The sequence below is a fragment of the Arvicanthis niloticus genome, chromosome X, assembly GCF_011762505.2.
Source record: "Arvicanthis niloticus isolate mArvNil1 chromosome X, mArvNil1.pat.X, whole genome shotgun sequence".
In the NCBI taxonomy this organism is placed as follows: Eukaryota; Metazoa; Chordata; class Mammalia; order Rodentia; family Muridae; genus Arvicanthis; species Arvicanthis niloticus.
In genome coordinates this window covers 44,078,656-44,105,690 of record NC_047679.1, presented here as the reverse complement: position 1 = coordinate 44,105,690, position 27,035 = coordinate 44,078,656, and the positions used below count along the sequence as shown (strand labels likewise).

Genomic DNA, 27,035 nt, shown 5'->3' with positions numbered 1-27,035 from the left:
AAATCCAATTGATGTCAGGCTTTTTAACAGTACCAGATGCAAATGGATGTTTTTCAAGGACTGAAGTAAAATTAACTTTGAACATAGTATTTCATATCTGAAAACTGTCTTTTAAATGAGAAGACAGTGTAAAAGTATTCTCAAGCATACAATATGTCAAAAGCTGTGCTACACAAAGATTCCTTTAACATGCCCTTAGATAAGTACTAAAGGAAAAACAAATCTATGAGCTTCACAAGAGCTGTATGAAGCAAATATAAATAAATACATTTAGAATCATCACTATGATTTTAAAATAAGAAAAGAAATAAAAAGAAACATATTTACAAGACCCAACGATTTATAGTCTAGACTCTCAAACTTCATTTTGGATATGAACACCTGGTGCTTTTGTTTACCTGCAAATTCTGATTCAGTTGATCGAAAATGGGGACTAAGGTTCTGCAATTTTTTTTAAGTCTCCAGGTGCTTCTGGTCCTTGAACCACATTTAAAATAAAATCTAGGGTACCAGATTCATTATCATGATTGGTGCTGGAAAGTAGGATAGACGAGGCCTGAAAGTGGCCTGTGTAAGACACAGCTTCACTTAAAAACATCCAAAGTATAAAATGAGATGTTGGGGGAATGAGAGAAAACCTTATAATAAGGAATCCATATGATAGAAAATAAGATGATAAACAAAGATGTCACAATTCGAATAAATAAAAAGATAGAAAATAAAATTGTAAATGCTCAGACATACACATTAAAAATTGGACATCCAAATATTGAAATAAAATACTGGGGTATTAACTAAGAGATAAAATACTCAATCTGCACTACACTTGTATGTCTTCACCCACCCAGAGATACACACACACACACACACACACACACACACACACACGTGTATGTGCAGATATACAGAACTTGAAAGTGAAACTACTGGTAAATAAGACCATTAGTAATGTTCCAATCAAAATAAACCTCTTAGTTGTATTATATGGCATACAAAGATATTTAAATTTACAGTAGGAGAGTTGTGACACAAACAAGGTTCAAGTGACTGAGTAAATAATGTGCTTTAAAACATTTATAAACCTATAAAACAGCTTTCAGACATGTTCAGCCCCTAACTTAAATGCCTATATCATACTCTCTTTATCAAGATGAGAGATTTTAATACATCTTTGATTCTTTACAAGTTATACAATGAACAACTCAACATATATAGAAAATAAACAAGTAGCAAATTAACAGATATAAGAATTAGCAGGTAAAAGGGTTAGAATGTTGGCTCAGTGTTTAAGACCACCTGTTACTCTGGCAAAGAACCAAGGTTCAGTCTCCAGATGATGATTCACAACTATCTGATACACCAGTTCTAGGGTGTGGGACCATTTTTTTTTTTTTTTACCTCTTTGGGCATCAGACATGGTACACAGACTGAAGTGGAAGTTTCTGGTTTCTTTGGAAAATCAATTATGTCAAAGAATGGTTTCCTAAAGCAGACACAGAGACACAGGTGAAAGGATATTTTGATAAAGCAAACACATGAAAAGACACGTGATGATAAGAAGGAAAATAAATATACCTGGAAGACAGTGGATGATCTGGATGGTATTGATATTCTTTAGTGGTCATCATTTGTCATGACTTCATAGTAATGAACCTAAAACATCTGGTGGTGTTCTGGTAGCTTCTTGCTGTTTCCTCAGACTCAGGCCAATTGGCAGAGTGATGTCAGCTTATATAGATTTATGTGAAATTTTGTTAAGACAGACTCATGTGGTGTTTTACTGAGGCAAGACCCATGGAAGGACATGGTGTTTGGAGGGAGTATAAATAGGAACCAATGGAAAATGACAGGGTCAGGGGCTTGTATAGCTAGCTTTTCAATGCTTCATTGGTCTCCAGTCTTTGTCTTTGCTGATCTTTACTTTGTTGTGAGAGGCACACAGAGAACTTTTACTGATATCTCTGCTGGTCCTGTTACCCCTGTTGACTCATGCTGATTCAGCGGAGGCCTGGCTGTTTCTACACTGCTGGTTATATCCTGAAAATACAGATTGGATTTACTCCAAAGAACTATTTCTAAACAGATCCACTTCCCCTGTATCCTAATAACTTTTCTTTCCCACTACCTCTGGTGGGTGGTAGACTATAACGGAGGTTAAAGCATTTAATAGCCGTTATTAAATGTAGAGTTTGAAAATTTTAAGTCCACAACAGACATATATGCAGGCAAACACATAAAATAAAGTAAATCTTTAAGAAAAATAATTACAAATTAACAAAATTATCAAGACTGATTATTGTTGGAGGGTCATTATATCCCACATAATAGCATCTTCACCACTGGGGAGTGTATACCTATTAATTTGTTGGTATATCATTCATAAGAAGTTGTTAACATATCAGTCAATGAAGAAATTCTAAAATAATCTTGAACAATAAAACAACTTCCACAGGAATCACCATCTCTGATTCCAAGCTATACTATAGAGCTATAGTAGTCAAAAAACCACACATGGTATTGGCATAAAAACAAACTCTTTGATCAATGGAATCGAATAAAAAAACCAGCCATAATTCCACACTCCTATAGACCTACTTGTGATTAAGAAGCCAGAAATACACATTGGAAAATGAGCAACATCTTAAAGACATGCTGATGATCAAACTGGATAGCTACATGTAGAAGAATACAAATAGATCCATATTTATCACTTTGCATAAAACACAAGTCCAAGTGGACCAAATACTTCAACATAAATCCAGACATGCTGACCCTGATAAAAGATTAGATGGAGGATAGCCTTGAATGCATTGGTACGAGGACAACATTATGAACAGGATACCGATATTATAGGAATATCAGCATAGGAATTAAGATCAACAATTGACAATTTGGACCTCATGAAACTGAAAAGTTTGGTAAGGCAATGGACACTGGCATTTGTAGAAAGTAGCAGACTACAGAATGGATTTTTTTTACAACTCTACATCTGATAGAGGACTGAAAACAAATATTAAAAAATAATAATCTAATTTAAGAATGGTATACATATATAAACAGATTTCTCTATAGAAGAAACTCAAATGACTGAGAAATACTTTTTAAAGGCTCAACATCCATAGTCATTAGGGGAATGTACATAAAAACTACTTGCAGACTCCATCTTACACCCATCAAAATAGCTAAGCTGAATAGCACAAGTGACAGACAGCTCATGCTGGTGAGAATTTGGGGCAAAGGGAACACTGATTCATTGCTGGTGGGAGTACAAACTTGTACAGCCACTATGGAAATCAACATGTTATTTCCTCAGAGAATTGGGAATAGTTCTACCTGAAGACATGGCTATATCACTCCTGGGTGCATACCCAAAGGATACTCTACCATACCACATGAACACTTGCTCAACTACGTTCATAGCAGCTTTATAATAGCCAGAAGCTAGAAACAACCAATAGGTCCCTCTACCAAAGAATGGTTAAAGAAAACATGGCATATTTACACAATAGTATATCACTATTTTAAAAATCATGAAATTTGCAGTCAAATGAATGAAACTAAAAAAAATTCTTCTGAACAAGGCAACCCAGACCCAGAAAGACAAACACCGTATGTACTCACATATATGTGGATATTAACTGTTAAGTAAAATATAATCACACTACAGTCCACAGACCCAGAGAGGCTAAATAACAAGGAAGGCTCTAGAGGGAATACATAGATCTCCCTGTGAAAAAGAAATAGAATAGATTTTGCAGAGAGATGGGGGCAGGTGGGAATGGAGATAGGAGGAATCAGGTAGGGCTGGATGGAAGGAGAGAGTAAATGGAGAAGCGACTGGAAATGGGGAGGTTTAGAGGAAACAAAGTGAAACCCCGACTCTGTAGTGGAAACTACCTGGAACCAATGAGGGTGAGCCTTGTGAGGACTACTTGTAATGGGAGGATATAGAGCCAGAACCAACCATCTTTGGTAACCAGCCTAGGCTCCCAGTGGTGGTACTGGGAAACAAACCCAGGCACAAAAATCTTTGACCTACAACCTGTCCTGTCTGTGAGATATATCGGGGGCAATGATGGCCCAGAGCTTGTGGGAGTCACCAGCCAATGACTAATGTAACTTGAGGCTCATGACATGTGAAGACGCCCATGTTAGATACTGCCAAGAACTGGAAGCCAGATGACACAGAGACCTAGGGTAGAACCAAGCACAACTGAAAAACAAACAACAAAAGTCAACAAAATGATTTCTAATGATATTCTGCTATACTTATTCAGGATTGGGGCTTAGGATAATTATCATCAGAGAGGTTTTATTCAGCAACTGATGGAAGCAGATTCAGAAACCCACAAGCAAACTTTAGGCAGAGCTTGAGGAACTCGTGTGAGCCAGAATGGCCAATGACACCAGAACACAGCCCACAGAATCATGAAAGCAGGGTTCACTTGGCTCATAGGACTCACAGAGACTGAAGAAGCAATCACAGAGACTTCATGGGTCTTTGACATATCTTCTGCATGTATATTGTGGTTGTTTAGCTTGGAGTTTTTGTGAGACTAACAGTAATTGTGTCTCTGACTATTTTGCCTACCCTTAGGACCTCTTTCCTCCTACTGAATTGTCTCATTCAGCCTTGATGCGAGGATTTGTGCTTAGTCTTATTGCATCTTGTTATGCCATGTTTGATTGATATCCCTTGGAAGAATGCTCTTATCTGAAAGGTAATGGATTAACAGTGGATCTGGCAAAGAAGTAGAAAGGTTCAAACGGGGGTGGGGGGTTATGGTAGAAAGAGTAGAGAGAAGGGAGGCTGTGATAGTAATGTATTATGTGAAAGAAGAATAAAGAAAAAGAAATGCTCAAACTTAACCCCAATGAAACTGTTCACTATAAATTCAGGAAGATTAAAACTGAACCTTCATGCTTGATCACATCAAAAATAACTGAAAAGTAGAAGAAACTAAATGCTAGCAAAATCACTGGACAATGAAGCCTGACAGAGGCATTAAAAGCCACAATCACTAATATTAAAATTACTGATAATATTAATTTCTCTTTTTTAAAAAAACATTTATTTTATGTATATGGCTGTTTTACCTATATGTATGTACTGACAGTACATGAGTGCATGGCTGGTGCCCTCATAGTCTATGTGAGGGTGCTAAATCCTCTAAAACTGAGCCATCAAGTGGATGATGATCAAGTGAGCCATCAAGTGGATGCTGGTAACCAAACTCAGTTCCTCTGCAAAAACAGGTGTTTCTAAGTGCTGGGACGTCTCTCCAGACCTATAAGTATACATCAGATGGTAGAATATGTAGTAGACTAAGAGTGAGACAACAGAGGAGGTCACATAGCATCATGCTCTGGCCTTTGGATACATAAGAGGATTCCCTCCAAACACTCGTGTGTATGTGCCACCCACAAACAACACACACACACACACACACACACACACACACACACACACACACGGTGTAGGGGAGAAAGAAAGGAAGGGAGGGAGGGAGGGAGACAAGGAGAGGGAGAGGGAGAGAGGGAGAGAGGGAGAGAGGGAGAGAGGGAGAGAGGGAGAGAGGGAGAGAGGGAGAGAGGGAGAGAGGGAGAGAGGGAGAGAGGGAGAGAGGGAGAGAGGGAGAGAGGGAGAGAGGGAGAGAGAGGGAGAGAGGGAGAGAGGGAGAGAGGGAGAGAGGGAGGAAAGAAAGAAAATTGTTTTTCTTAGTCCTTTGATCTAGAGGATGATAACTCCTGGAGTGCTATAGGTCTGACATTTGTTGATGATTTCCAGATTTTGCTTTTACTGATTTCAAGTTGGGCACTATAAAACATAAAAAAAAAAAATGTTAAATTGAGAGTAAACTTAATGCTGCTTCAAACTCCAGCATTCACTTATAATCTGCTTCCTGCAATTTCCTCTTCGGTGTTTTAAAAATACTTATTCCCTCCATTCTGTCCAGGTTCTAAACTTATGTTCAGAAGGAGTGAAAGAATGAAATAGATCTACTGCATTTTACCCAGAATTGGAACTTGTCCTATTTTATGAAGTTAAAACATTTGAAGTTGAAAATTAATATTCTTTATAGGAATATCTATAAATGCAGCAAAAATTCCCTTTAAAAAAAAAGTAAAGTAAAAATGTTTGCGGGATACAGGAAAATGATTTCTTTAGGTGAAAAGAAGCAGATGGATAGGTTAACATAAGGACCATACCATATGGTTAATATAGCTAATTATCGAGACACTCACTTTTATTTTGGTTGGTGCTTCCTCAAACACTTAGAATCTCATACAAACAGCTAAATAGAGAATTCCGTAAGTGAAATTAGTGTGTACACAGACGAAAACCACTATTCACACACAAAAATTCATAAAATAATTTCATTAATTAGAAATACAGAAAGAAAGAAAAAAGTGAAAAAGTTTTTTTCTGACTTTGACTGGTTATGAGGATATACATCAGCATCACCCAAGCTCTGCTGTGCTAACCAAGAAACTGGAATTCTGTGTAGCTTAGTATAATGAAAGTTTGTTTCTTTACACAAAGTCCACGGCTGTTGCTTCTGGCTACACATTACTCCTCTTACCAATGAGTTAGGAATCACAGTCCTCCAACCCCATGATTCACCATCTTTCAGCCCTTTCCTTCAGGCCACCAGTATGCAGAAAACCAAACAGAATAAAGATAGAATTCCCCCAGAGAGGTTAAGGATGAGGTCTGGAAGAGTTAACGCATCTGTCCACAATTCACAGTGGACCCAACTAGATATAAAAGGCTTGGAAAATGTGGCAGGTTACAGCGCTTAATAAGGAAATTTAAGCACTTGGTGAGTTTCTTTGTGTGTCATGCCCTTATAATAGGAAACTATTGATAATATACACTTTAAAGAAGTTATCTATATTGTGATGTGCTGTAATCTCCTGTAGTACCCAATACACATTATAGTAGAATGTTATCTTAGCATATTATAATAACCCTGTAGCTTAGGATAAGCACATGTACATTAATTGAGGATAGATATTTCTTTATGGCATCCTGTATGACTAGACTACAAAAGTTAATTCTGAATGCCATACTTTCATCTACATAATGTTAACAAACCCTTTATCGTATAATTTCTTAGGTATTGGCAAAGTTGAAATAGTCCTACTGTGCCCTTGAAGTTATAATTTAATCATATGTTTATGCCTTCAACAGAAACATAATGGCTCTCTTAGATTTTCTGTTAGTGAAAGATAAACAGAGCAAAGTGTATAAGAGTCACAGACTCTGTTGAGAAAACACAGCAGTAGATATTTGGGTTGAACTGTTACTAACTCTTTGGTATATAGTTTAATATGTTTGCAATTGCAAGGCAGTAAAAACAACACACAAGTTATATAAAATTGATGATGTTAGCTAAATGTAATATAGAGGAAGAAATCAAGTGTTAAAAAGCATACCAGATAAGGCTAGTAATTTAGAGACATTGTAATTTCCAAATTTGCCACTCTGAGACATTGAACAACCTTGTTTTTCTCATCTCCAAACTGGTTATCATTTTCAAGAGCAAGTGAATTACCACATTAAGCTTCTTTTCAAAGATACTTGATGTATAAGTTCTGAATAAATGTTAGCTAGGATAATTTCTTTAGGAAACTGCATACAGGTCTGATCAGCACAAAAAAGAAAATAAACAAACAAACAAAACCCCAAATATTAAAGACATCATCTTATTTCTTATCTTATGTATTGTTTTTCTAAGTTAAACTACATAAAGCTGACTATTTTTTAAGGAAAACCACGTTTATTTTCTAAAACAATATATAATTAATTTTAGATGTGTGTCTAAGATGTGTGTGTATGTTTATGCTGTGGATATGTGTGTGTGCCCCTGTGTGTGTGTGCCTATGTGTTTGTGTGAGTGTGGTTGTGTGTGTGTATGTGTAAAGTCCAGAATTTGAAGTCAGGTATCTCATTGCTTTCTCTCTGTCTTATTTTTCGTTATGAGGTTTGTCAGTGAACCTGTAACTCATCAACTTGGCTAGGCTGGCTATAAAATAAGTTCCATGGATCTACCTGTATGCACTGTCCTGCCACAGTGCTGTTACAGACACATGCTACTGTACTTGGCTTTCACGTGGTTAATAGGGATCTGAACTCAGGTCTATAACTTAGGTGACAAGAACTTTACCAATGGAACCATTTTTTTTTTTTTTTAGTTGTTGAAAACAAATTTTACCATTAACAAACATGTGCTTTCATGTCTCTTTCATGGGCACATTCCACCCAACATTTTCATATGGTGAAATATTTGATATTCATTAAGCTTATACAGTGCAATAATGGTTCTTTTTGACCATTCATCATTGCTATGGTGTTTACACATATTTTCAAATATTAAAAATATTTGAAATATTAAACAATATTAAAACAGATTGCTCTTTATTATATTCATGTATTTATTTGGAAGGGAGTATACAATGATGCAATATGTGGCAATCTGAGGACAACTTGTGAGGATTGGTGTTTTCGCTTTCACCATGTGGGTTCTGAATATCAAACTCAGGCCATGATGTTTAACAACAGTTGACTTTATCTATTTAGCAACACCACCAAATCTACAATTTTATTTTAATTAGAATATTTTACTGACATATGAAAAGATACACATATTCATACATTATAATTGCATAAGTTTTATGAATTCTTATATCATAAATATAACCAAGTAACAACTATCTTCATGAGAAACCTGCTAAATATTTAATGTTCCTGATAGTCTTCTTAAGCTTCTTTCCTATCAGTTATTTCTTTCAAGGGTAGTTACTGACTTTCCTCTAGTTTTGCAGTATAGTTTGCATCAGTTTTGCTAGTTTTGTAAATGCAGTCACATAGTTTGTATGTTTCTGTACATGCCTAAACATTGCTTGTGAAAATCAATGTTGTTGCAAGAACTATAGATTGTTTTAAGTTACCTAGAAACCCATAGTACTGAGAGACTATAATTTATTCATCCATTCCAATGATACTAGGTTTCTCGGTAATTTCTAACTTTGAATTTTGTTGAATAACCTGCTCTGAATTTTTTTGTGTGGGTTTTTGCTTGACAAAACTGTATATTTGTTTGGGATATATATGTAAGAATTTAAGAATTGCTGATTTTGCATACATGAATTTATGGATTTAATGATATCTGCTAAGTCTTTCCAGGTTGTTAAGTTAATTTTCAATGGTATAATGAGTTTACGTGATCTCCAGTTTTTCAGAGTTGCATTCACATTTTCTACTGTCCATAATTTAGATCAAAATATTCTAATGTATACAGAATTATATCACATTGGGCTTTAAATTTGTATCACATTATTTATCAGGAAGCCACTTATCTATTCATGTCCATTTGCCATGTGGCTATTCTTTTTTGTGCCATAAGTAGAACAGACATCTTAATCTGTAAATACACATATCAGTTATGTTTATCATTATTGTTACAATTTAGATTCACCAACTTGACTTCAGTTCAATGTGGAAAGTTAAACTGGTCCTTAGACCATCTAATACTAATACCCATAAGTTGTAATCAGAAAACATCTTAATAAATTGAAACAAACAAACAAAAATTACCAACAATAACAACACCATCACAATCTATCAACAACTTCTTAAGTAAGAGCCATCTTATGTGGGTGTCTCATTCTCTTCAATTCTTTAGCTTAATAAAACAATATAACACAAAAATTATAATCATCTTTGACAGTAGTTACACCATTCTAAATTACTAACTCTAATAGACAAGAAATGAATACACAAGTTAAATGCTGTTGACATGCTACAGTATTATTTAAAGAAGGTTAAACTATTAACTTCATGGGGGGGGGGGGCAGGAAGACATTGACAGAGAAGGCAAGAAATTTTCTCAATGCCATATAGTCCTAGTCATATGCCAGGATTAATACCAGATTTTGTTGCAGCCAGTATCTTGATTATGTCCAAACTTATCTTTGAAAAGAAAAGGCTGACAGGCAATATGGCTGAGCCATGTCAGGAGAGACCTCTTACCACTTTCTAGCTCTTTAAGCTTGAATAACTATGTCACTTGGTCGAGTGACACTCAATTTCTTCTGTCTAAAATAAAAAAAGATTATTCACAGTTGTCTTTAGCGCTGCCTTCAAAGTAGATTCTATGATTTTAAACATTTTTGAATTCTACCAGAATGATTTCCTCCTAGATACAGAAAATTGGCTTGCTTAGGTTTTTTTTTTTCCTTGTCTTCAATCATTTTCTGATTTTTATTTTGATCATGAATCAGGATCACTGTTCTAATAAACCATCTTTTACAGTATTTACCATGTTGTATCATGCTTGTATTACATATGTATTTTTCTAAATATGTGAATGACATAAGGGAAAAGACTGTACCTTATCCATTCCTTGAGCTCCAACATTTTGCAATGCACTTAAAAGCATGTAATAGGACAATATTGGGCCAATGGCTAAAAGGACACATATTACTGTCTTTAGTTACACAAATTAAATATCTGAAAGCTGGAAATACAATCTATGATTATTGCTTGTTACCCTCCTTCCTAGGATCCCCGAATCAAACAAGCATGTTACCACAAGCCCAGGTACAAGTACAGCTTGATCCCACAGGGGATCTTTGAGTGTACAGTACATGGTTTGTCTGAGCTATAGTAAACAGAGCCATGGTTTCTGAATCAACACCCATTAGTCATTAGCCCAGGTATAGTAATCTGATATTGGCTTTTGGAAGCAAATCTTAAAATAGAAGCTGGTGGTTGTCACCACGCAGAGCTGGAATCTGCATGAATCTGGGCTGAACTTCAACAATGCATGCTTTACCTTCCTTTCCTATTCTATTTTCACTTGAGAAATATTAATCATCTAGTTAATTGAAGGTACACTGAAATTTAATGCCATATTTTATGCTCAGAAATACTAGCTTACATTGTTCCTTTCTTTCCTCAAAGTGCTTTATATGTTTTAATTACCATGAGGTGGCCTGCATCATGTCAGAAGCCATCTTCCATAGAGTTACATTGATAACTTTTCAGTGAATTTTCCCAACCATGTAGAGCATTGGTTCTCACCCTTCCTAATGCTACAACACATTTCTCCATGTTATGGTGACCCCTCACCCATAACATTATTTTTGTTGCTACTTCTTAACTGTAATTTTTCAACCATGATGAATTATAATGTAAATAACTGATATTCAGGGTATCTGATTTGTGACTCCTATGAAAGTGTTGATCGATCTTTTAAAGAGGTCATGACACACAAGTTAAGAACTACAGCTGTAGAGAATAAATTCTGCCCAACCAACCACCTTTCAAATCATTCAACCTATGAAGTAGTAGTACTGTTTTGTCTGCTTAAACCATGGTACATCAGAAATCTTTTCCTTCCTTCCTTTCTTCCTTTCATCCTCCCTCCCTCCCTCCCTCCCTCCCTCCCTCCCTCCCTCCCTCCCTCCCTCTCTCCCTTTCTCTCTGTCTCTCTGTCTCCCTCTGTCTCCCTCTGTCTCTCTCTGTCTCTCTCTGTCTCTGTCTCTGTCTCTGTCTCTCTCTCTCTCTCTCTCTCTCTCTCTCTCTCTCTCTCTCTCTCTTCTTGTTTCTTTATTTTTTGGTGTGTATTAAGACTAAAGTGGAAAGTATTGCCATAGGTCATGTGTCCTGAATACCACGAAGTGAGATATAAATAAGCACAAAAGTAGCAAGTATCCTACTTCAGTGGAACTATTTGCAGAGATCAGAAATTCACCAGAAAATAGAGCTTTTAATTCTGAAGTCCCAGTTAAATTGAAATCATGTGTAAGCTTCAGGAAAAAAAGGGAACCCGAGTAGATATACCCCCAAAAGGTACTCTTCAAATCTCAAGCAGTTCCCAGTGCATAGTGGGGATTCAGTGTGTATTTCCAGCATCGATTATGATTTGAGTGTTTTACCCACCTGAAATCCTGTTCTGTGGTTTTATTTAAACTGGTTGTCAGCATGGAATGACTTCTGCATTCTCTCCTGGAAGTGGGTGAATTTCCATGGTGAGCAATTCCTCTATATACAGTTTGCAAATCATTTTGGGAACCTTCCAAATGAAAGGCACTGTATAAATATACCCTCCCACCAGCAGCCAGCCAGCTTTCCACCGGGGATGCATTTGCATCGCTTATGTACATAGTGTTTCATTTGGGGCATTGCTTTTATTTTTATGACCACAAAAGAAATATTCACAGTATGAACAATAATGTAAACTGCATTCACAAAGATATATATTTTGTGTATTTTTATGATTCAAAACTTAGAAATCTGAAAGAAAAGCAGCCATGGCATTTTTCTTTCCTGTTGCTGTTTGCTTTTTCATAGCATTCTTTATTATTTCCTAACTTTATGGTGGAATTTTGCTGAAACGCTCAAGTCTTTGTCTGTACCTCATTTGAGAATATGTGGTGGTGGGTTCAAATGAATGTTGCTGGCAAAACGCCTGAAAATAAAGGGCACTTGATTGTGCATTTATTCACGTGTGCACCTTTTTGTGCATGGAGGCCGATTTAAGGAGCAAAAGAGAAAAGGAAGCAACCTCAGGTATAAAATACCTTTTAAGTAACTTAGCATGATAATGGTGACTTTCACAGGCTTTGAAGAGATGTATTTTAGTCTTCATAACAAAAGGGGGGTGATTTCATCCTGCATTAGTGGGGAGTGTGAATTCCTATCATACAGAAAAAGCTTACTGAACTTTGAAATAAGATGCCAAGAGAGTTAAAACATCTGCAAACTGTGTCATTATTTACATAAAATACATACATACAAAAATTGAACTGAATTTATAAATTAGCCTAATTAATTAAATGTGAACTGAGTAAGATAACCCAGTCTAAACGTATTTCTAGCTTTGAGAAGCTCCATTGACTATGTAGAGTAATTTTATATAATACACTTCTAAAAGGGGGGGCTTAGTAAAACTTTCCACCACATCACTGTGGCATGATATAAAGAGTGGGAAATTACACTTCAGATATCAATAGGTATAGAATCAATAAAGACTTGCTTTCTTTTCCACTGCTCACTGTTTTCTACCATAGACAATAAGCTTGGCATTTCTCACTCATTGCCACTAAAACAGTAAGTGTGATGATTTAAACCTCAGTTATAACATATTAATATCAAAAAGTAGCTCACTCAGTTTATTTTGGGGGGCTTTGCTGAGAAAGTAGATTTTTCTGTAGTCTCCTCAATCACAATGCTATTTTACCTAAACTCTACATTCATAATTCTAGCAATGGTGAACTTTGTTTTATTAATCTGTCATAAAGTATCTTAATTCTCCTTTTCCTTATTATCAGAAAATAAACCAGCAGATTTTCTTCCACTGAGAAAATCTAAAAGCATGGATTAATCTGCAGCCATTCTTTACTACAAACCCCATAATGCTTTGCATTATAGCCTACAAATCCCATATTGCAGCACCAAACTTACTGTTAACTATCCTGTTACTGGCAAAAAGAACATTTGAGAACTATGTAATATGCAGGTACTCTACTCAAATAGTAAATTACTTTTTCTGTATTTTGAGAGTTCTATTGGTAAAATAAAACCATTTATGGGTATGCATACTGTGCATACTATGACCCCATTCTGAATATATCATCACAATGTATCAAGGCATATGCTTTTCATGTCAAAGTAAGTTTTAAAGGGAATATCTATGTTACACTATGTTTGCCTTGGACTCAGTGTGTAGCTCAAGCTACTTTGAAATTTGTACCCTCTTGCCTCAGTCTCCTGCATGCTCAAAGTTTAAACATGTTCTACCACGTCTGACTTAAAGTACTCTTTTTAACATCCATGGGTCCAGGGTTCGTTTCACCCCCAATGTAAAGAGAGGTCAGTCTTTTCCATATTTTAAAATAAAATCATAATATATTGTTTAATGCTTCAAACATCTGCAAATAAGAATTCAGTGAAGTAATTAAATTTCTTAATTAGATGCACCTTGCAGCTGCTGGCAGTCTTAATTGGCAATAATGCAGCTACATTTTGTTCTGACACATATCTTCAGAAGAGTTAGAGAGAGAACTGAAGGGAGGCAAGAGGAAAATGTTCCCACACAGTTCAAGACAGTTCGCACAAAGAGGATCCCATGGCAACAAACAGTGAGGCCCACAGTTGGCTCTGTAAGATCCAGGAATAGACAATGCTTCACCTCGGATTCAAACAAACATTTCCCTTTCTTGATTTGAAGAGAAAGCTTTTTAAAATCATCTATTTCCATAGGATTCAAATGGTCCAACATTCACCTGTGTCTTTAAAGCACTTATTCAAGTTTCCTGATTGCTTTCTGTAGCCTATCTCAAGGTAAATTTCATGTTGTGCTCTCTGTGGGTAACAAGCTGACTTGTAAAAACATTGCAAATACAGGGTGGGAATGATCTCTCATGTGGACCTCAGCCCCACCTTGACCACAGGTCCTTTTACAAACAAAGAAATTGAGGTCATGAGAGATTAGTGATTCCTAGGAAAAAATTATGCCAAGGTAGAAGTAGAATTTATCTCAGATCTGAGCCTATGGTCTATGACTTCTACTTCTAAACTTTGCTTGAAGCAACTAAGTGTGTTAATTCTACCTCCTCCAGTACATTGGGAGTCCTTAAGTGGGTCAGCAAAAGGACTGTGCAACAAGACATAGTAAAATGGATCATTCACTAGAAGGGAGTGGTAGCATTCTCTCTTCCAATTTTGCCTTTAGATTTTTCCATTGTAGCATGTAGGGAGGAAGAGAGCTGCATGAACACCAGAGGTTAACCTGGGTTAAATCCTTCAGTAATACCATGTACGGCTTGAAAATGCACTAGCAATTTAGCATATCTTCCCTTGCCTTACATTATAACCCCAGTTTAATGGACATTCCATCAAAATATAGATTTACCTCCCTTTTCTGTCCCCCAACTCCCAGTCATTTCACTTGTGCTCTAACTCTGTATACCTTTCAATTAATTACCCATTTCATCTACTTTTTCAAGTATTTGATCTCCCTCCAATTTGTACTTTATTCTCTAAATTACATGAAAATATAGGTCTCAAGGTTTGGGGTTGTTTTGCCTGTTTACTTTTCGACCATTGGTATATCTCCTGAAGTCTACCAGAAAAATGCTTGAGGAAAACCCTATTCAGCAAGTTAAGGTTTTCAGACTTGGCATTGCAGGGGGTGGAGCTTGGGAAAAACTGAAGTTTGGGGAGAGGGAGGAAGGGTAACAGAAAAGCAGTTATCTATGCTCTTCCCCACTTTACTCCATTGTCAGAACCTAATGCTGTGGCTGCAGAGTAAAATATGCGCACTTCTCCAGGGGCTTGCTACTTTAAGTGCAGTATGCAGTCTGACAGCATTATTATAGTGCACGGACCAGCTTATTAGAGACTCAGGCTCTCAGGCCTCACACTGCATCTACAGAATGAAAGTGCATGCATTAAAGTCTTGGGATCACAGAATTAAGAGTTTCATAACATCTCAAGGTAAAAGGCAAGGCACTTTAAAGTAAGTAACTCCCCGTTTATCTACAAGTATCTATCTACTTTTGTCCCTCATCCCTCCACACAAATCCGTTTCAAAACACTGCAGCGAACTCTCAAGACGTGCGTACAGGAATCTTTACTGCTTAGGAAGAGGATCCTCTTTCAATTCTGTCCTGTCAGTTTCTCTTTCCCCACCCCCACCCCCACCCCCCACTGTCATCCCCGCCCCCTCTCTTCAAAGGGAACCCAACGCAAGCATTCTTTCCCCAAAGTCCATTCTCTCTGGGAAGATTTTGCTCTTCCCCAAACTGAGGGAGCTCCTGCTGGGAGGGTAACTGCTGGAAGGATTTCCAGTTTACATACCAATACAGAGGGAAACACTTTGCAAAAACTGCCCTTTAGGAAAGATTATCACCTTGCCACCTTACACCCTGAGCTCTGTTTTTATGCCATCCCCTTTTTTAAAATGGGGGAGAGAGAGAGAGAGAGAGAGAGAGAGAGAGAGAGAGAGAGAGAGAGAGAGAGAATCGGTCTAAAGCTATAACAAATCTTCAAAAAGAAAAGACGAAAGGAGGTTATTATGCGTGTGTCAGATCCGGCATCGCTCCTGTATACCTTTCAGCTGCCTAGAAAAAATGGAATCACAATTCTACGTGGCTAATGCAAGCCTGGGTAAACGTCCAATTGGCTGGGCCACTTTTGCCTGGAAGGACAGATTCCCATTATTCCTTCCAGGGTCCTTGCAGAAAGATTCCCATGCTACCGTCTTTCCTCTTCGGGTCTTCTGAAAACTAAAACTCGCAAAGCGGTGGTTGTCTGTGGATTGGCTAGTACTAAAATATCCATTGGGTGGCAGTAATACTATCCTCTTTATGACTTGCTGCAAACCAGAGAATGCATTCAATCAAATGAACCGATCTTGTAGAAACACTGGAATCATTTATGCATTGCAGTTTCTCTTTCTTGTTTTCGCTCCTTCTTCCCTGGGATATTTTGAGTGGATTCTGGCTATTAATCAAGATCTCGTGCTGTTCGTGGTTTGCTTGTCGTTTTCGCTCAGGATTAGCATCATTCAAGATAAACGCAAAGCTGCTTCCCCCCACCCACTCTCTTTTGAAAAATCATTTTTGGGGTCTGCTGAAGAGAGCTAGGACCCAGGAGACACCTTCCCAAACAGCAGGGGTTGTGTGCTTTCACATAGCAGTACTGTACAAGGAAAACCCCGTCGGATCTGTTATTGCGGGATACTTGTGAAATACACATAGGATTCTTTCTTATGGCTGCATCCCGGATCTGGAAATTTTACTTGGGGACCAGGAAGATTTGAAAAGCTACATGTATCCAGAAGATTTGCAATCAAGACTCCGATTCTTGTCATAGAGCTCACAGACTTATTCACTTATCGTCCGATTTCCTTCCTTCTTAAAAAAAATCAAAACAAAACAAAACACATTTAAAAAAAAATTCTCCCTCTTTTTCTGATCGCTCCTTCTTCAGTCTCTCATTTTTTATTCTGCCTCTTCTTTTTTTTTTCTTCCTAGTCTTTTTTCCTCTTCCTTGCTCTGCACCTGGATTGTATCGTCACTAAACAATCGGGCACTTTGAGAACTAACTGGCGACAGTCTTGTAGGAAAGATCTGTATGGAATTATCTGCTTTTATGGTGAACTTGGCGTTTGTGAATGGGTACCTTGTTCACAATATTAATTGCTAGCAAAAACAAGAAAAAGAACACAGGAGTAAAACGTGGATTTTTCTGAATACGCATTGTGATGACCAGCAATTACCTTACCGGCTGATATCCAGAGGAGAATAATTTGGAAGACTGTTGTGGGTAAGGTCATTTTTATATGTAGACCCATCAGTGGCATGAGCAAACTTGGGCGTCTGTAATGAGAATGGGTGACTTGGATGATTGCTGCATCGCATTGATGGCTGTGATGTGGCCGTTATTGGCACTGAATGGAATAACTGCAGTTGGGTGTGTGTGTGTGTGTGTGTGTGTGTGTGTGTGTGTGTGTGTGCATTCCGAGTATAACTGGAAATAAATCAAAGAATCACTCGCTTCCTAATTATTTTTGTGTAGAAGAGAGTCTTGGATTAATTCTGGATAGGCACTCTTTGTTTGGATGCAATATTTGTGGTTCCTGTGTTCTGGAAGGATAGCAGCGGTAAAAGGAGCACTTACTGAAGAGCCCCTTTTAAATGAAATGAGCTACTCTTTCTTCTTTAAAAGAAATGTTTTCAACTCAGTGCAGCATTCTGCTGCATTTCCCAGCCGCAATGGGACCAGGGATATCCCACTTGTCAAGTTCCTAAACTTTAAGGTGATAATCATTGTTAATTGTTCTTCAGGTTGTGGTTATTGGGGATTATTAAGTGCCGTGTACTACTTTTCTATCTATTCTGGTAGATTATTATTCAGAGTGAAAAAAGAAAGGACTGGAATTGACGAATAAAATAGAGAATAATAGAGCAACATTATCTTAAATATCACTATCGTGCATTCTTTCCTAAGTTCGATTGTCCAATAATATAATTATTTACCCAATACCCTAAATAGCTGAAGCTACGACCCACGTGCAGGGAAGTCAAAGGTCTGGAAGTGGAGATGATCCTTTTATTGCAATGCAGCTAGCTTGGGAAATGCAGTCAATTACACACCTCTCTTAACCTTAAGTTGAAGACGTGTTCTATCTGTTATTTTACCCTTTAGCTAAAAAGTTAGAGACTACAGCACTCAAAATTCTTAAGCATATTCTGCCTGGGAAATGGGATAAAAAAAATCGATATTGATGACGTGGTTCGGTGCACTGTACTGCAATGCTTTAAGTCCCATATTCAGTACCTATGATGAGAGAATGGAGCATTTGCATGTGTTATAAATCTCACCTGGTAGATTGATCTGAAGGGGAGGGGAAAAGATATGTGCATATGTAGGAAGATGGATGGAAGTCGTGCATAATCGGTGATTATGTAACTTCATTACATCAGTGAGCTTCAGTCAACGATAGTGAGATGGAATGATTGTATAGAGAGAGCCTCCATCACCCTGCTAACTTTTGAAGCCTTGTAACAGTTAACAGAGGAGGAGGGCAGACAGAGATTAGCTCTGAGGGTCCTGTAAACCTTGATCTCTGCGGCGAATTTAACATGAGTTTTCTCACAGTGAGTTTCACAGGGCTAGCAGATCATGTAAGCTTTAGGGCTGGATGGGAGCAATTTTAGCCACACCCGTGGAGAGTCAAAATGTGTCTGCAATGTTTCACAAGTGCCCCATTGAGTCTTTGGGGCTGATGCTTCCAGCCAAGGTCATAGTTCTTTTCCCTACGGTTGAAATATGTGACCTCAACTGTGTGGAAAGTTAAATCCATTGAAATGACTGAGAAAGACTGAAGGGAAGGATCACTTAGTGTCCCCTCTTGCATTTTTTTCCTGGTAGAGCTTGATGCAGATTTCAGTCTGGAGGTTCCCTCATAAAAAAATGATGATTGCTTCTACAGTGTGTCAGAAATGAGTGCTTCTTACCTTTATCTTTGCCATGACAACCTCTTTCTGGGCCATTTTAACCCTCAGGGAAAAAGAGAAGTAAAAATCTTTAAAGGTAACAGTATCTTGTTAAATTAAAAAACAACAGCCCACAATGGTTTCGAATGCATTCTTAGCACAAATCCTAGAAATCAAGAGCAATCTATTTTCAAGTTTTACTTAATGAATACCTTAAAACACATGTTACAGTCGTTGGAGACTTTCACCATGAGACGAGATAAGTGCACTCTGTTCACTGTACAGAGGAGGGAACACTGCAGAATAAAATGTCATTATTCTTCATGCTTTATTTGGAACTGTGCTTTTTTGGGGGGTAGCAGATGCACATCAGTTTCTTAGGCCTTTCACTATTTCAGCATTTACCCCCACACCCCCAATAGAACACACACACACACACACACACACACACACACACACACACACACACACACACACAAACTGCTGACAGTCTAATCCTGGCCATTCAAATCTTATCTAGTTCCAATTTTTCTCTTCGTTTATATTGCAAGAATGGATAAAAGACTTTTTGTCAGAGTGCTGAGATGATTTTTTTCTGTTTTTGTTTAATTTATTGCATTTCATTTATAAAAAGTCCTATGGAGTTGGGGGAAGGATTTAGAGACTCCCTAAGTTAACTTTGAAAAGATTTGCTCACCTAGAATCAGATGGTGGGATTGTGGAATGAAATTTTGAGGTCTGATATTTGAGGTGACTTTCTTATTTCTGCAGGACATGCCCAAACATTGATATATTGTGCCAGTGAATTTGGAGGTTTGGTGTTCATATTGTGTAGGAAATTGAATGTGAAGTTAACTCTTGATTTCTTCCTTCAGGGGTCAGGGTAACACTACAGCTGCTTCCAGGCTGTTAGTCTCCAACTACGTGCAGAAAATCAGCCTGCAATGAATTTTTCCCTATATCCTCAATTTTCACATTGTATAAAGGACTTCCTCCGTTGTTTTCTGGCTGACACTACACATATGTTACCCAACAGGGCATCCTCTGGATGTTTTCTAATTCTAATAGAGGATGGAAATAAACATAGATGGGAAAGAAGTCTGTTTTAAAAGGTACTGTGCATGAAACCAGTACATCCATGTAATTGCTACCTATTCGCTTAAAGACTACATATACTCACATCAGGACAGATAGTTTCAGACATTTTAATGGCTACGTATAACCTGTTACTTTCTTTAAAAAGATTATGTAATGAAGGCACTTCATAGCTTTTATCTTAAGTATCCTACAAATCAATAATAAACAGCTTTGATTAACAAGAAAGGATTTAAACATGAAATCAGTGAGTGATATAAAATATAATGTAGAGTTTTCTATTTTATTGCATTTTTAAAAGATAAAGTCATGTACTCTATTGCCTTAAGCTCAAATGTACTTATATTAGGAAATAATTTTAAAAAAAAACCTGCCATTTATGTTGTGAATATGTAAGCTACTGACTTCTTTCCTGATAAATTACTTCTGTAAAATTGAGAGATTTAGCAAAAACAATCACAATATTCCCAGAAATGGAGAAATTTAAATGACATTTTTATTGCAGTGTATGTGAACAAATCAATGTTATTTTAAACAGACTGATGCATAAAGCATTTTCTAGGACTGAACTTTGAAAATGAAGATTTATATTTTGGAATCTTTTAGTCTGTTGTGTATTCATTGCAAGGTTTTGTATATTTGTATGATTACATTATATATGATCTTGACATTTGAGAGATCTCATGCTTTCGTAAGGAAGGCTGTTTTATAATTTTAAAGAAGTATTGATTTGTAAGATTTAAAAGTAGTAAGTTCTCTGGTGATCCTGAAGTAATGCAGCAGAATTATCATTTTACTATCTTAGCTATAGATCAGGTCATGTCAGCATTTTAATTCCAATCCAATTTTCATTAGTCATATCAGGAAGCTCAAAGCAGAAGGAATCAGGTTTTCTATCCAGTCACTGTAGGACATTGGGCTGGCTCAGGCTCCCTGACTTGTATTTTAGCCTTTGTTACTTAGTACACTTGTAACCTCTGAACTACATTTGACCTGCAGGACATTCTGAGAACCATAAAAAATATAACAATTACATGTTGCTTAGAGAAAAGGAGATGGGGAGGCAGTGTGTATCTAAGTGCTTGCCACTATACTGTACATTAGAAAGATACGGAGATATCAGTCAGAATTCCTCTATCTTGTGAATTTTTCAGAATATATTTTTCATGTTCTAATTGTAAATCTTTATAGACAACTTCTAGTATCTATTACAGTTAGCTGGGAGGCAATATCATTTAGCGGTTAAGCAACAGAGATGCATGAAAAGCTTTTGATGCAAGGTTTCACTCACCACTCAGTTTTGTTTTTTAATGATACTCATATAGGAATATAGTTGTCTTAAGTAATTAAAAATAGTTGCATTTGAATTATATTTAAAAGGATTTTGTACAGATAATACAAGAAGATAGTCCCCCGCCCCAACTTAATGCCCCTGAGTAGTTAGGATCTGTTTCTGGATGGAGGACTACAGAAACAAATGCTTACAAACAAACTTGATGTGGCCACTTGAATTAGGTCAATTGACCTCAAAGCTACTCTCAAGCAGCGTTTTATTTACCAAAGTATATGGACTTGAGTACCCAGAGTAATAGAGAAAATGAGAATGCAAAGACACCAGTACTGTTTGTAATTTTCTAGTTGCAATAATTACTAACGTTCTTTAGGGGGAGGCAATCCCCCATGTGTCACTGGTAAAGCTGCATTTCTTTAATGCTTACATTTTCACATAAACACATTTGCATGCATGAGAAAGATGTACTTCATTATCGGAGTTGCTGTATATGGTTTATGTGGATGACTAAATAGGCTAAGAAGTAAGGTTTTAAGTTTTGGTTAAGATAGAATTGTAAACTCTAAAATTAATCCTGTAAAAAATAAATTAATGTTCATGAACTTAAATAATGCTTGTGTTAAAATATAAACTCCTCTCAGTTCCAAGTCTCTTGATCTTTATGTTAAAGTTCCTCAATACTTCTTTATATTTGATGATTTTGTCATATATATTTATTCTACTTTGTTGATACCTATAAATATCAAGTATCTTCTTGCTATTCTATATTTTGAAATATATATATCTGTGTCGTGGAAATACTTTAGTTAAGAACCAGTATATTTGAAAAGGAATAGCATAGTAATATAAATAGTCTTGTTTATTTGACAAATTCAGTTAATCACCTTACAAATATGCTTTTAATTTTCACCCAGAGAATGCCACCCTGGAGTGTCTTACAATGCATATAGCATACCATTACAGGCATCCACATGGCTCAATGGACATACCCCTTGCTGCTTACCCTGGCCATTGGCTCAGGATGACAAATCCTCAGTTGGCATGCTTTTTTGGTTCTGCTGTGCAGAATTCCTAATCAAGTGCCAAAAACCCTAAGATTCCTAAGGCTTGTAACTATGGAAAAGGGATGACTGAGTGGCTTAGTATTGCCTCCCAATCATATAATCTGAAATTGTCAAACAGTGAGCTGAGGATGAAGCAAAAGGAAGGAGCAAAGCTCTTTAATATTTTACTTCCAGGCATTTGTTTGTTGTTGTTTAATGTAAACATTAAAAGAATCATTTTCATGGCAAAATATTCAAAAGGTTTGTTATAATTAATTTCATGGACAGACAGATAGACACCCACCGACTCTCCCCACACATACTACGATAAATAATGTTAAATGAACAATTGTGTTCCTACCTAAATTTGAGAGTAAAATTAGACAGTATTTTACCATACTAAACCAAGTTATAGTGTGTGGAGTTTGAATTAACTGAAAAAAATGAAAATAGATTATACACTTTCAATCTTCTTGTAAGAGTGTTACCTGTGTGTTTTATACTTCACCTATATTATAATTATAATAAATATGTATATAATAAAGTCCTCATAGACATTCATCTTCTACTGGCTTGGTTAAAATTAATTACTTGATACATTCTTATCTATGGATACATATGGTAACCATTATGTTTGTACAGTGATCATCATGAACTAATATATTAATTTAAGTAAAAAAAAAAGTTAGTTGAATGCTGGAGAGATGACTCAGCAGTTAAGAACATTGGGTCCTTTTCCAGAGAACCTGGGTTTAGTTCTCAGCCTCCACATAGTGGCACATAACTTTAATTCCATTTCCAAAATATCTGATGTCTTCTTCTCCAGGCACTAGGCACACACATGGTGCACAGACATACAAAAAGTCAAAAGATCTCTAGACATAGAATTACATGAAATTAAAAATGTTAATTTAAAAAATGTTGGAAAGCCATTTAATCAGTTTTACCTTCAGTATCACTTGATAAAAATGTATAATAACAATACATATTCTTTAAGATAAATGTGTATACAACTGAGAATGTAGAATATAAATTCTAGACTCCAATAAATAAAATATCCATATGTTCAGAGCCAAAATATTTAGCATTGCAAACATTTCATCTACACATGAACCATGTTTATCAAATGTTGAAAAAGAAACCTACGCTTTTACTGTATAGTTATTGCATCTACACAATAAAGTTTCTTGGTACATGAGCTTTGGAGTGTATAACCTCCTGAAGTTCCACCTTTAGCAAAATGACTTTCACATTTATTCTTCAAAGATTATCCTAAAATCATTGTGTATCATAAAATAATAACTTTTCAAGAGATTGTATTGCTACCACAATAAAATTAATTTTAATAAAGATAACCATAAGTAACTAAGGAAGAGTCGTAAGACTCTAATGTAATTGTGAAAAGTGTATGAGTAAAAGATGTTCAATTATGTCTTTTAGATAAGAATATTGTGAGCTAGTGAAATGAAATTGAGTCTCCAAGATCTTGTAGTTTGTTAGTCATCCTATCAACTATGGTTCTGATTTCCTGATAAGGTGTAAGAACACAATTTTATTTTATTTATATTACAGTATATCTTGACATACCATATTGTCTTCTTAGTTCAGAGTATTGCTATTTCTTTTCTTTGTTAACTTTACCAAATCTAATACTTTGGACTCTAGCTCACTTTATTGACTTGTGATCACTTTCCTACGGCCCCACTTGTATATACGGACTAAAATCTCATTTTCTTTATGCACATTGTACTACTCTTGACATTATTTGATGTCTGTGGACATCATGCAAGGGAAGAGTTAGGAAAAAATAGGTCACTGGTGAGTCTCCTTGCTTTAACTGAACAGTTCTTTCTGCAGTAGTTGTATGTCTCTTCTCATGCAGAGAATTGCTTTTGTATAGAATTCTTCCCTTTTTGTCAAAAAGTGACCCAGAAATGACTTTTGTAAACATTTCACTCTCTGGCCTTTAGGGTAGTCTGCCTTGTCTCTATATTGTATGCTGCCTGCTTAAATCAAAGGCAGTCTACTAATGACCTCTTTCAAAATATATTTTAGTCACTTATTCTACTATAAAGACATAGAATCTCTTTTTAAATGTCTCCACTAATAGGATCATTTACTCTTCTTACATTGTCAGCAATGGAGTAATTTTGAGAAAGAAAAGAGAAAGGCATTTCTGGAGCTTGCTAACCTACAAAAACATAATTACTAACTGAAAGACTAACAGTTGATAGATCTGGCAATCTAGCTTCTATGAATTACCCATGTGTATTAATTATATTTACAGATTCTAGTGACTTGACTGAGACCTCTGTATACACAAACATATACAAACCTGTTCATTTTAAATTGTGATTAAAAGGCAATAACAAAACTCCCCTTTTCTTTCCTTCCAACATCTCCTGTGTCCCCTACCTTCAACCCCTTCTACATTTTTCCTCTTGCTCCCTTTCCAAGTCATGGTATCTTTTTCTTTGATTATTATTATTACACACACATACACACACACACACACACACACACAAGTATATAAATAAAACCTTTGGAATGCATTTAGTGTTTGTATGTGCATGATTTCAAGGCTAGTTACTTAGTACTGTGTATCCAATTAGATGCTTTTTTTGTGTGTTAAGATATTTGGCATATGAACCCTGTTATTATGCTAAATTGAAAGATTTTAATGACAAGCTTCACTCCTTTGGATTGTAATAGTAACACAGAAAATACAATACTAGGCTTTTTTTCTTCACTCAAAGCTGCCTTCAGAGGATTTCATTTAAGATGATGAGGTATAGAGAAGACTGCAAAAATTATATTTTTATTCAGTTTAGATGTTGCAGTGTACTCCAAACATACTACATAGGCAGCTGTACCTATTTTCCTGTATGGAGTACTGACACTGGCTAGAAACACTGATGTTTACAGCCTCACCATGAACTTTATTTCTGAAGAGACATAGCCAGGGGAAATAAACACAGCAGTATAAATGGGAAAGAGAAAGACTTCAAATGGTATCAGATATTTTGTGTAAACAAAGCTTCATGTAGCCAAGGGAGAAAATTTGAATGTAAAAAATGAATTTGATGGCTCTCAGCGTTTAGTTTCTGAATATCCCTGTTAACGCTCCTAATTGTTCTCACCATGACAAAACTCCTGAATGGAACTCAAGAGGAACCCAGCTCCACAGTGTGCAGAATAAATTTACTCAGGGGATCTCTGGGGAGTTTAGACTGCTGCTCTTCCTTCTTGGGATATTCCTACAGGGTTCTTAATAACAGTCTCAGATTTAGTTGCTTATGGCAGTGGGTGTGTCCTTCCCAATGACTGAATGGTTTAGTTTAGCTCCAGGGAGCAAGTGCCTGTCAGTCTCATATTTTTAGGTACCAGAATCATGCAGGACATGTAATAGTATACTAGTAAATAATTACACAATAATGGTTAAATATTTGCTAATTTGCAAGCCAGTTTTAGATTTCTATTCTTCAAAATTTGTGCTGTATTGTAAGTTGAGACTAAAGTTTCCAATGTAGGAAAGAAAAATTGTAAAATAAAGGAGAGAGGATGAATAATATGTAGTTTATTGCTTACAAATTGTAGAGAAATATGAAATTAGTGACCTTTCCTCCTGCTCCCTTACTTCTATCCTTTCCTTTCCTTTCACCCCCAACCATAGCTATTTTAATATTTTAAATTATTTTTTAGACAGAGTGTTACTGTGAAGCTCATGCTAAATTTGAATAACGAACATGCTGCCTCAGTTTTCTGAATGCTTCAATTCTAGGTGTGTGTCACCCCAGTCAGCTACCCACATAGCTATTTAAGTTAATTCAGTGTTCAGAGGCAAGATATAAAAAAATGAGCAATGGCAGATGTCTGAGTCCAAAGATACGTTAGTCAAAGTTGTGACCATCCAACTTTGGGAAACACAATCATCCAGAACTGGAATTCAAGGCAATTTTCCAAGCATACCAAGTACCAAGTACAGTGGAAATTTAGAAAAAAAGGCCAGACAGAACTCATGAATACAGAGTAACTAAGGGAGACATACTAAAGGAAACAAGCTTCATGTTAGACTTTGAATGAACTAATATTGGTACGGATGAGATTTTACAATTCAAATATCGGATATTAAACACACACACATGAACATGCATACACACACACACACACACACTGTAAGCAGGATCAAATGGAGAAAGATTAGAAAAAAGCCAAGCCAATACCCTAGCTTCCCGAAAGAGTAAGATGTACAATGTGAAGTGTAGGAAAATAAGATAAGGCTAGAGTCCCCAGAGCTCCAGATCTGGAGCTAGTGGAATAAGGTTGTGTGAACATAAGAAAAAAAAGACCATTTAACAATCTACTCACATTAATGCTTAGGAAAAACAGGAACAAGATGAGAGCCTGTGTCTCCCAAGTACCTTTAATTTCTCAATTTTGTGAAGTTCCAAAGAGCTCTTTAGTATTATCTTTACTGCAATTATATTCACATTGAACCCCAGAGCTCCAGTGGCTATCGGTGTCAGTCTTCATTTCCTTTTTGTCTTTCCTCCTTCTGAAACAGAGGATAGAAGTTTTAAAAACTAGCTGTG

At 36.4% G+C, this 27,035-nt stretch overlaps 1 protein-coding gene across 1 annotated transcript in view; it reads left to right on the top strand.

Annotated features, from left to right (window-relative positions):
* Positions 1 to 16,067: 16,067 nt before the first annotated feature.
* Positions 16,068 to 27,035, top strand: part of Il1rapl1 (interleukin 1 receptor accessory protein like 1) — a 1,244,239-nt gene continuing 1,233,271 nt past the window's right edge. Inside the window, exon 1 of the mRNA XM_034486438.2 lies at positions 16,068 to 17,341. The gene's annotated coding sequence lies outside the window, so the exon portion shown is untranslated. The remainder of the gene's footprint in view (positions 17,342 to 27,035) is intronic.